The sequence below is a fragment of the Fukomys damarensis genome, unplaced genomic scaffold, assembly GCF_012274545.1.
Source record: "Fukomys damarensis isolate Sample0158 unplaced genomic scaffold, DMR_v1.0_HiC HiC_scaffold_4, whole genome shotgun sequence".
Taxonomy (NCBI): domain Eukaryota; kingdom Metazoa; phylum Chordata; class Mammalia; order Rodentia; family Bathyergidae; genus Fukomys; species Fukomys damarensis.
The window spans coordinates 48,179,215-48,188,597 of NW_022900916.1; the positions used below are offsets into that span (position 1 = coordinate 48,179,215).

A 9,383-nucleotide genomic window follows, 5' to 3' on the forward strand; every position below is an offset into this window, starting at 1 on the left:
GTCCCGGGGCGGGAGCGGGCGGAGTGGAGACGCGGGCTGGGGACTGCGCCGGAGACCGCTCTGGGGCTCCGGGTCTCCGATGCTCCTTAATCCCAGACCCTCGGGGCGCCCCTCCTCGGGGTGTTCTTTCCTAGGGGTGCCCCTTCTCGGCGTACTCCTTCTCCACGGGTGCCCCGACGGTCACAGGCGGGCTCGTTTGGGGGGAGGGCGGCCACCCGGGATGGGGACCCCTTCGTCCCTGCGTCCTGTGCGACCCCTGCTCCCGCCCCCTGCACCTCTGGGGATTCCGACCCGGGGCGTTGAGTGCACCCCGGAGAGTCAGCCCCCCATTGTTCATCCCTAGCTGCGCGCGTGGCTGCGAGCGCGTCTCAGGGGTGCCTGGCAGACCCTGGAGAGCAGCGGAGGGAGCGGGGGGAGTCGCAAAGCAGGTGCGGGGATGCCCATTGTGTGTGTGCGTGCGTGTGTATACGTGTGTGTGTGTGTGTGTGTACACGTGTGTGTGTGTGCGCGCGCTGGCTCGCTCGCTCCTGTGCCCGGGGAGGCCCTGAGCGCCTGCATTTTGGGACCTAGATGCCCGCTGCTCCCGCACTCGGTTGTGGGGTCGGGCTTCTCGAGGCGGTGCCTGGCCGAGACTGAGGGTCTGCACCTGGTTTCTAGATGGCGTTCACCTTCGCTGGCATCCAGAAGCCGAATCAGCCTCCATCCTTAGCTGGCCCTGGCTTTGGCGCCCTTAATATCCCGGACCACAGATAATAGTTAGTGGTTTTCAATCCCTACCGACCCAGAGGGAGGGCCGGACCCACATTTCTGGGTGGAAAACGCTCTTAGGGTTTGGGAAACAGCTTCGCAGTGTATGTGGAGATCTGCAAAGAAAAGCGAACCTGGGAGCGCCTCCCACCCTTGGCCAGATCTGGCAGCTCCCGCGGAGGATTCCGAGGGGGATGGAGCGAACCGGGCGCGGACGCCCCCTCGTTTCCTCCCACCACCTGGGCTGAGTCCGGGTGACAGCGGTCTCAGCCCAGCAGAACAGCCTGCGCGGCTTCACCCTCCTCCCACCTCTGGAGGTAGGGCTCGCCGGAGAGGGAGAGCTCTGGAGGATACTGTTTGGGGGTTAGAGGAGCTGAGCCTGGAAAGGAAAGGAGGAAAAGAGAGGGAGGGAAGAGGGCTGCTGATTCTCCACTTGCGAAACTGGCAGATTTTCAGCTAAAACTTTTGGGGAAATTGAGTTTTCATTCTTTGCACGGAAAATAACTTCTAAAAGAGTTTTAGGGATACATTTCCACTCGTGAATAAAGTCTCCCTCTCTCAGAGGTGCCATAAGGAGGCTACCTAGCTATTAAAGCAAGCCTCTCTGGGAAGTTCAAAGGATTGGGCGCGTTCATCTCTAGAGATGACTAGGAAAAGGGAGGAGGAGGAAAAAGAAAGGTGTGTGCCTGTTTGCCAGGAGGGTTGAATTTGTTTAATTACTTAGAAGGGGCTTCTTTCTGCGTCTCAATATTTTAATCACCTGACGTATAAACACAAACATCTGATTTATTATATGCAGCTGACATATAGATTTATTTGACTGTAAACTATCTTGGGTGCCAGGAGGATTTTTGCACTAGCAAAGTCATTATTTAAAAATTTTTAGATTCAGATTTTCGCTGCTGTTCGTTGGGGATTGATAATTTTACTCTTGTTAATGAGAATGATTTGGAAAATCTATGAAAATGAACCTTCTTTGTTATTTTTATAGACTCCTTTAGAGTTCTAAAATGCAAACGGTTTGCAACCTAATGGGTTTATTTTTAAAAATAACTTTGGACTTTTAAGTAAAAATTGGATGATTTCTTATGCAGTAAAACTAGTCTTTTTAATTTTTCCAATTCGTTTTGCCTTGGAAAGGTATTGTTGCTTTATATCAGTCTCTTGCCTCAGACTGATTTTGAAATAGGAGAAAAACTAGGTAAAGAAACGATATTGTCTTGATTGCTTTTTAACTGATTAAAAACCAAAGGCATATTTATGTTTTGGGTTCGTGTCAGTAGAGGACTTATTTTAGTAGACAGTTTTTTATTTTTGTATTTTGGAGATTTAGTTCATTTCAAATTGATTTACATATTGTGCATTTTTATATATACATTTGGCAGCGAGGAGCCAAAGGAGCCTCCAAAGCAGTAGGCTATTTTTGAACATGAATGTTTTCACTAAGTTTTTACTATTTAGATTGTTGCTTAGGAACACGTTTAATTTATAGTTTTTAGTTTTGTATCATTTTCAGTAGAGTGTTTTAAATTTAGTTTGTGATTCTTGTTCTTAGCAGTTTAAATCCTGAAAGCATCCCAAGTGTAAAGCTAGCTAACAGCTACAGTATTCAATAGGATCATATTAATAGTGTTTGCTGTGAACTGTGCCAGGAGACCTGAGTTATTTTCAGTGCCTCAGCCCAGTGTGATGACTTTTATAGGCCATATTGATATTTCTACACTGAAAGTAACTCCTAATAAATAAAGCATTATGGAAAGCAGAAATGGAGTGAAAGGAAAATGGAGATTGTTTTAGAGCTGTATTTGGGAAGCCAACCATTACTTTTGTCATTCTCATTTTTCTGAAGCAGCTAATATGCAAAAAAGGTATAAATTTTGTTGTCATGGTGATGGTGACAAAGACTAACTTGGACGATGTTTTGCAAAAAATGTGCAACACTGATATTAAATTAATGGCTAGTGCTTTTATTTTTTTTAAAGAGATGGGATCTAGCTGTGTAGTTCAGGGTGTCTTTGAATTCTATACTTAGCCTGGGCTAGTCTTGAATTCTCCCTCCTGCCTCAGCCTCCTGTGTGCTCAAATTACAGATTTTTGCTATCATGTTACACACATTTGTGTATTTCAGTGACAGTACTGAATGTAAATACAATGAAAAGAACCTTATTCGCCTATTTTGCCAGGCTCTGTTAAAAAAAAAAAAAAACAGTTATAGTTGTATGGCAGCTGTAGAATATTCAAAATTTCATAGACTAAATGAATATTCAGAGGAAATGATACGGACTCAGCACACATCACTGAATACTTTGTTGAGATGGAGGCAGATGAACAACATTTTTGCTGCCCTCAGGTAACATATCTCTAGTGATAGAAATTGTCCTATACCAGGGAATTGAATCAGAGACTGTGGTGTCATGACAGATACCAATAGTTTGCATTAGAAGCAGTGGAAAGAACAATTGGAGAATTTCCAATAGAAGGACTTGGAAATGTTGAATAGAAAAATAGCATCTCAGTAGCTCTTGAAATACATGGAAGACTCTGACAGACTCCAGGAAGCAGTGTACACCATGGCTACCTCCTTGGGTTCTGTAGAAAGGCACATAAAAAGGCTTTCAAGGATGAATATAGAGGTTTCCCTTTAAGTCTCAGCTATGTGATTTAGAAAAAATAGCTTAGAATGCATAGAAATTGACTGAAATACTCCCCAAAGTTAGAATGTAACCATTTTCAGTGTGATGCTTTTCACTCTGTTTTTCTTCCATTTCTGCTTGCACCTGTTTTGTTTTGTTGGGCTGTATTATTGTTGCTGTTGTTGTTGCCATTATTATTTATCACTGGAGCAATTTTGGATAGAGAAAAACATTAGTCCTATTTGAAATTGGATCCATTCCTGGGCTGGATTGCCAGTTGGTTCTAGCCTCATGTGTTTCACGTAAATTTATGAGTTGAGAAAATGTTTCACAGCCTTAATACTTAGCAGTTTACAAATACCTGCTGTTGATCATGTGGACAGCAAGAGTGTAACTGTGGAAGAGTAGACTCTTAGTCAAGGAGCATTGTGTGAGTTTATTTGTAAAAGAAAGCACAGGTCACTTAGCACAATGTCTGCACATGTTATATAAATGTTTGTGCAGTGATGAAATGTAAAAGAAAAAAAACCCTATCAAAAGCTGTGTCGTACCTAATGCTGATTGGCTAATTAGAAAATTTTCTTTGTGTGTTGCCAGATTACAATAAAACCATTGGCCTGTTGTTTATAATATCTAACATTATAGAGATTGCAAATCTCGAGTCCAAATATGACCTGATTTTTATCTTTTCTTGTTTTAATTTTTATATTACTCCCTCTCCAAACTGCTTTTCTCTGTAAAGTCTCAAATGCTTTCCAGATTTAAAACGTTTTGAACACTTATTAGTTTTCTCTTTGGATTCCTTGTCTTCCAGGTTAGTGGGGCATGTGGTGGTGGTAAGATGGTGATCCTGAGTTCTTTCAATAATAGGAACAAAGCTATATCACCCATTGCACATGGAAGAGGGCATGATTGACAGGTAGACAAGAGAGAGAACGAGGAAAGTTTTGATACGAGAAAAGGGAATGAAAGGAAAGATTGGCCAGAAAAGAAATTTGCCAGGATCTTCAGATAGTCTGTAGCTGCACAGAATTTGGAGCTAGAATTCAAATTTAAATGGTGAATTTAAGAAACGTGGTGCCATGTCTTTGCCCACTTCCCATGCCACCTGCATCCACCTGAACATTGCTTTAGAGAGAGTCTTTATTTGAATATACTGTCCTTCATTGGAACGCTGTTGCAAAGCCTGAATAGCATAGAAAAGGAGACTTTTTGTCTTTGGTGGTAAGGGAAAGAAAGGAACAGTTACCACAGCGAAATGACAATGGCATGTTTATGTAAAGTATCTTTAAATTTTGATTTTAATCCTTTATAAATAACTTGTACAAAGGTGAGCTCATATTAATGATGCTCAGCATGGTCTCGTCAATGTAGAAATCCTGATTTTAGGGGGAAAAATGGCACTCCTTGTATAAATTTTTAGTAAACAACTAATAGGTTGAGGATCTATTTGAAAAAATTTTTGTAGAAATGGGGAATAGCCAAGTGAACATTGCTTTGTAAAGTAGATAAATGATTAATTTAGTCATTTTTATGCTTCATGAAAAAGGGAGCAAGTTGATTCTGAAAGCCTGCCTGAGTTATCCCCCAAAATTGTTGTCCTTCGTGTCCTAACCTTGCCATTTGAAAACCGGCTTGCTGACATTTGCCACCTAGAGATAAGACAGTATTTTTCAGCCCATTGCAGGCTTCATAAAGGACCATTTTTAGATCTGGATGCCTTCTTGCATGCACAGCTGATCCATGTCAGGCTGTTAGAACATTGAAAGCTGTTTTGATGGAAATGGACTCTTGTTTTTCCTGGGATGTGGCCCTTTCTTTCCCTGAAGAGGAAATGGAGGCCAGAGGGGATCTGAGAAGAGGAAAAGGGAGGTAGCTGGGCTTAATTATTAGAGAATGCCACCCCTGACAGAGCCAGTTTTCTGCTTTTCATTCCAGCTTTCTCCTAGTTAAAATTAGTTACATCCATTACCAGGTTTCCTTCCTGGCATTGTTTCCTCATCAGTGTTACCTCCCCCCAGTGGATGAAGTGGGTGGTCTTGCACGAAAGACCCCAGAGCTGATGGATTTGAGGTGCAGAATAGACCCCATGTCCTGAGAATGTTGTTTAAAGGCTTGCCTGCTTTTCAGGTTTCTGTGAAGAATTTTTTAAACATTGAGTGATTGAATGGACAGTTACTTAGAACCTCCTGATTGATCTGTAACACTGTATCTTAGTGATTCTTTTTTTTTCTTCAGCTTTGTGAAATAGATACTTCACACTAAAAGTTTGGCCAGTGTGGATATACATGTCAGATAAAATCATGGGAAGTTGTAATATAAGTTTAATATGAGGAAGTGCACGAGGCAGGACATGATTAATTGCAAACTGAAATAAACAAGAGACTCCAAGACTGAATTGAGGCAGCAAGAGATTTCTGGCTTTTAAGAGGCATACAAAAGTGGGATTCCAACTATTTGCTGAAGAAAGGTGCGAATCAGGTGAATAAGAAGAGAAAGGGGACTTAAGGAGAGCAAAGTGAGCTCTTCTGTGTAGAATGAGGAACCAAGAGGAATAATATCAAGGCAAGAAGAAACTTCAGTGATTTTTAAATAGTTTGAAAGCATGAGAAGCACATCATTTTTTCATAAAAATCTTATAATTGGCTAAATTAACATTCTGTCTACTTAGAAAGTTGGATTTAATTTTTCCCATGTTAATGATAGTCTTCAAATTTTTATCATTTTGAAATTTCACGATGTTCCACTGCATTCCCAGCTTTACAGCCCTTACTCATCTGTAGGACATAAATCCTGCTTAAAGAGTTTTAAATGCATTATTATTAGCATACACTTCTAAACTAGGAGGAAAATGCATTTTTGTAACTTCTGAGCAAAGAAGCAAAATCAGTTATCCCCAAGTACTTCTCAAAGGTGTTTAGTCTCAGGCAATGACCTAAGTTTCCTCAGGCCAGTGATCCAGTTACCCTGATGATATGTGAAATTGGGATGTTGGGGGCTGGAGGAGATTTTAGAGATCATTATGGCCAATGTCATTTTACTGATTAGAAACCTGAGAGCCAAACAGATGAAACTTGTTGCCCTTCCTGGCAGATTGGTCATTAGCCACCTCTCTCACCATGCCTTGCATTCTACACACTTTCTTAGACAACCTTTCTTTTTTTTTTGGAATTTAAAGTCATTGCAGGAACAGCCCACTAGATTTTAAGGTAGCAGAAGGGGTTATTGGCAGGAAGAGCCAGAGAACATGTCTGACTTTGGGTTTGGTCACCAGATTTTCACCCAGTAGCCCTGATAAGACTTACGTGTTTGGGCAAAGATCCGAGGAGGCTTAGCCACTGTGGCTCGGGTTATCTCCTGAAGACCGTTTCTTTGGGTTTTTTTCCAACTAGTCAGTGAGAATACTAGCAAGGCTCTTTTGGCCCTATTTGGCTGTGACTGTTGAATTCCCAACACAAACCCAGTATTTTAGATTTGGCGGGGAGATGGGGGAATTTGGTGGTGGCCTGTTTCAGTTCTGACAGTTTAACAAGACTACTCAGCCAGTTTCTGTTTTGTCTGCTCTCTCTCCCCCAGAGTCTCTGTATAAGGAAACCCTGCGGAATGCCTTCCACACACCACCTTGAGTAATTCAGATTGCTGTGTGAACACTAAGAGTTTGAAATATTGTTCCTTTTTTCATTTGTATATACATACATTACAAATATGTACATTTTACTAAACAAACATTAACATAGTATACTGTAAAGGAACACTTAATATACGTGATTTTTTTTATCTCAGAAAAGGTGCATTTTCTATCTGTTGCCTAGACCTTGGGTTAGTTTAAGCCACCATGCCAGACCTTTTATACTGGATGTTCTGAACACTTTTCTGGAGTACAGTACTTTTCCTGGCAAACGGAATGGTGCAAGAGTGGCTTGTGGAGTTGAAATTTAGCAGGTCTGCTTTATTTTTTATTATTTTGAGTTCCTTTCTATCACTGATGAACACTGACTTTTTCTTTTTTTAATTGGGAAGTACAGTGTGGAAAGAAAGCTGTCAGCATGTCTAATGTGGTTATTTTAAAGGAGAGGAGTGTCCTGTTTTAATGAGCACCTTGATGGAAATGTTAATTTTTTATTATGTGACAGGCAGTATTTGGACGATGTGTGTTCTTTTGTCAAGGTAGTCTTTTATAAACTTTGTAAGATTTAGGACAGTTCTTTTTACTTTTCAACCAAGAAATATTAATTTTTTTTAACTCTGAGTACTTTTGTACCATATATACATGAGATAAATCCCACTTCATATGAAACAAATTTTTAATAGGGACTTTTGCTTCTAGACTTAATTTTCTAAAAATACCAAAGTGCATTACATTTACTTATAAAATACCTGTCTTAAGATGTCCAGCCTGTTTTTTCACTTCCTTTTATTCTCTTTATGCCAAAATAGGAATGGGAAGTCAAGTATTAGACAATTAAAATCTGAAATACTATAATATTCTTATATATCTGAAATACTATAATATTTTATTATTGAAAGCCAGGAATTAGCATTTTAGTGGACAGACACGGTATAAAGTATTGCTTGATACATTGTGATTGGAGATAGATTTGCTTTTACCATTTTGTGTGACGGTCTATGACTCAGCAAGAACCTTTGTAACCATTTTTTTTTAATGAGTTTCTTTTTGTTGATGGTGCCACACACAAAAACAGAACAATTGGTTGCAGGGTACAGTGTCATGCTAGTGATAAGAGCGTGGCAAGCTCTCCTGACTCAAACATGAATCTGAATCTTGGCAACTTCTTTTATAATTTATTAGTTTTTAAAATGGAATGCTTTGCTTTATGAAGCTTTAGAGAAACAAGGACAATAAAATATACAATTAATTAAAATCCTTATATCAACCAGCAGCAACATTAATAAAACATTACCCTTTAAAGCACCTAGGAGTTGCAGCCCCCTGTCCCCTCTCAGTGGGAAAAACCAGGATAAAAGCTCGTCTTTCATCATAGTCAATAAACTGTGTTTATTGGGTTTACTGGTAGATTTTCAAAGAAATTGGCTCTTAGCCAGTATCCCACTTCTCCCTACATAAAACATCATATTAATAATAGCTGCCTGTCTTTATTTAGCACTTATTAATTTACAGGTTCTTGTGTAATCCTCATAAGAACTTTGGAGAATAGATGTTACGAGCTCCTCTGTTGCATGCATGAGAAAACAGGAGACTAAGCTAGATTGTAGAAATGCTTTTCAAAGTGCAGTCTTCCACCAGCAGCATCAGCACGGCATTGTTAGGCAATTCATACCCCGCCACCTTTACTAAATCAGAATTTCTACAAATGGGCCTAGGTGTGCAGTTTATATTTGAAATAAAAGTGTTCAGGTGATTTTATGCATATGAAAGTTTTAGAACAATTGGCTTGTAAGGCTGTGTGTGATGATGCCCTGTAGTGGGACCAGATGTTGAGACATGGTATAGTGGCTCTTATTGTTTACCAGGAACATCTGTAAGCCTTCTAAACAGTGATCTTCCAGGACTACGTGCACGTTAGACCTAATGTGGATTATCTCTTCTCTCTTTCCTTCTTTAGACCCTGCTTTTCTAAATAACTGTTCTATCTGGTATATGTGGAAAAAGAAACAATTTAAAATAGGAAAATCTTCTAAACGTTTTTCTTTTTGGAGAAGCACCTAGCACTGGTCTCTTTCCCTTTTGTAGCATTGGATCTCTTTTAAAAGGCTGCCTCCTTTGAAATGAGATATGACTCATCCTGGTCATGTTTTGTGAGAGCCCTGTTATCATTTATGTGCCTTGCTGTACTGATTTTGTGTATTCACAGGGATAGCCTACTGTTAGATACCTAAATGCAAAGGTAATTCTTATCGGCTGGTTAATAGAATGGCAGCTTTTCATCTGATCTTACAGAGCCTATTCTGGAATGTTGATATAGTGTGGTAAATTGTGAAGACAAATCACAGCATTTGGAGATACTGTACATCTATATATAT

At 40.2% G+C, this 9,383-nt stretch overlaps 1 protein-coding gene across 3 annotated transcripts in view; it reads left to right on the forward strand.

Moving 5' to 3' along the window:
- Nucleotides 1-9,383, forward strand: part of Cttnbp2 (cortactin binding protein 2) — a 306,866-nt gene that overhangs the window by 148,472 nt on the left and 149,011 nt on the right. The window contains exon 1 of one of the 3 annotated variants that reach the window (XM_033758148.1): nt 374-428. The exons of 1 other annotated variant lie outside the window; for it this stretch is intronic. The gene's annotated coding sequence lies outside the window, so the exon portion shown is untranslated. Of the gene's footprint in view, nt 1-373; nt 429-781; nt 1,065-9,383 lie in introns of those variants that run through there. One more of the 3 variants, XM_010621900.3, reaches the window with a different exon arrangement.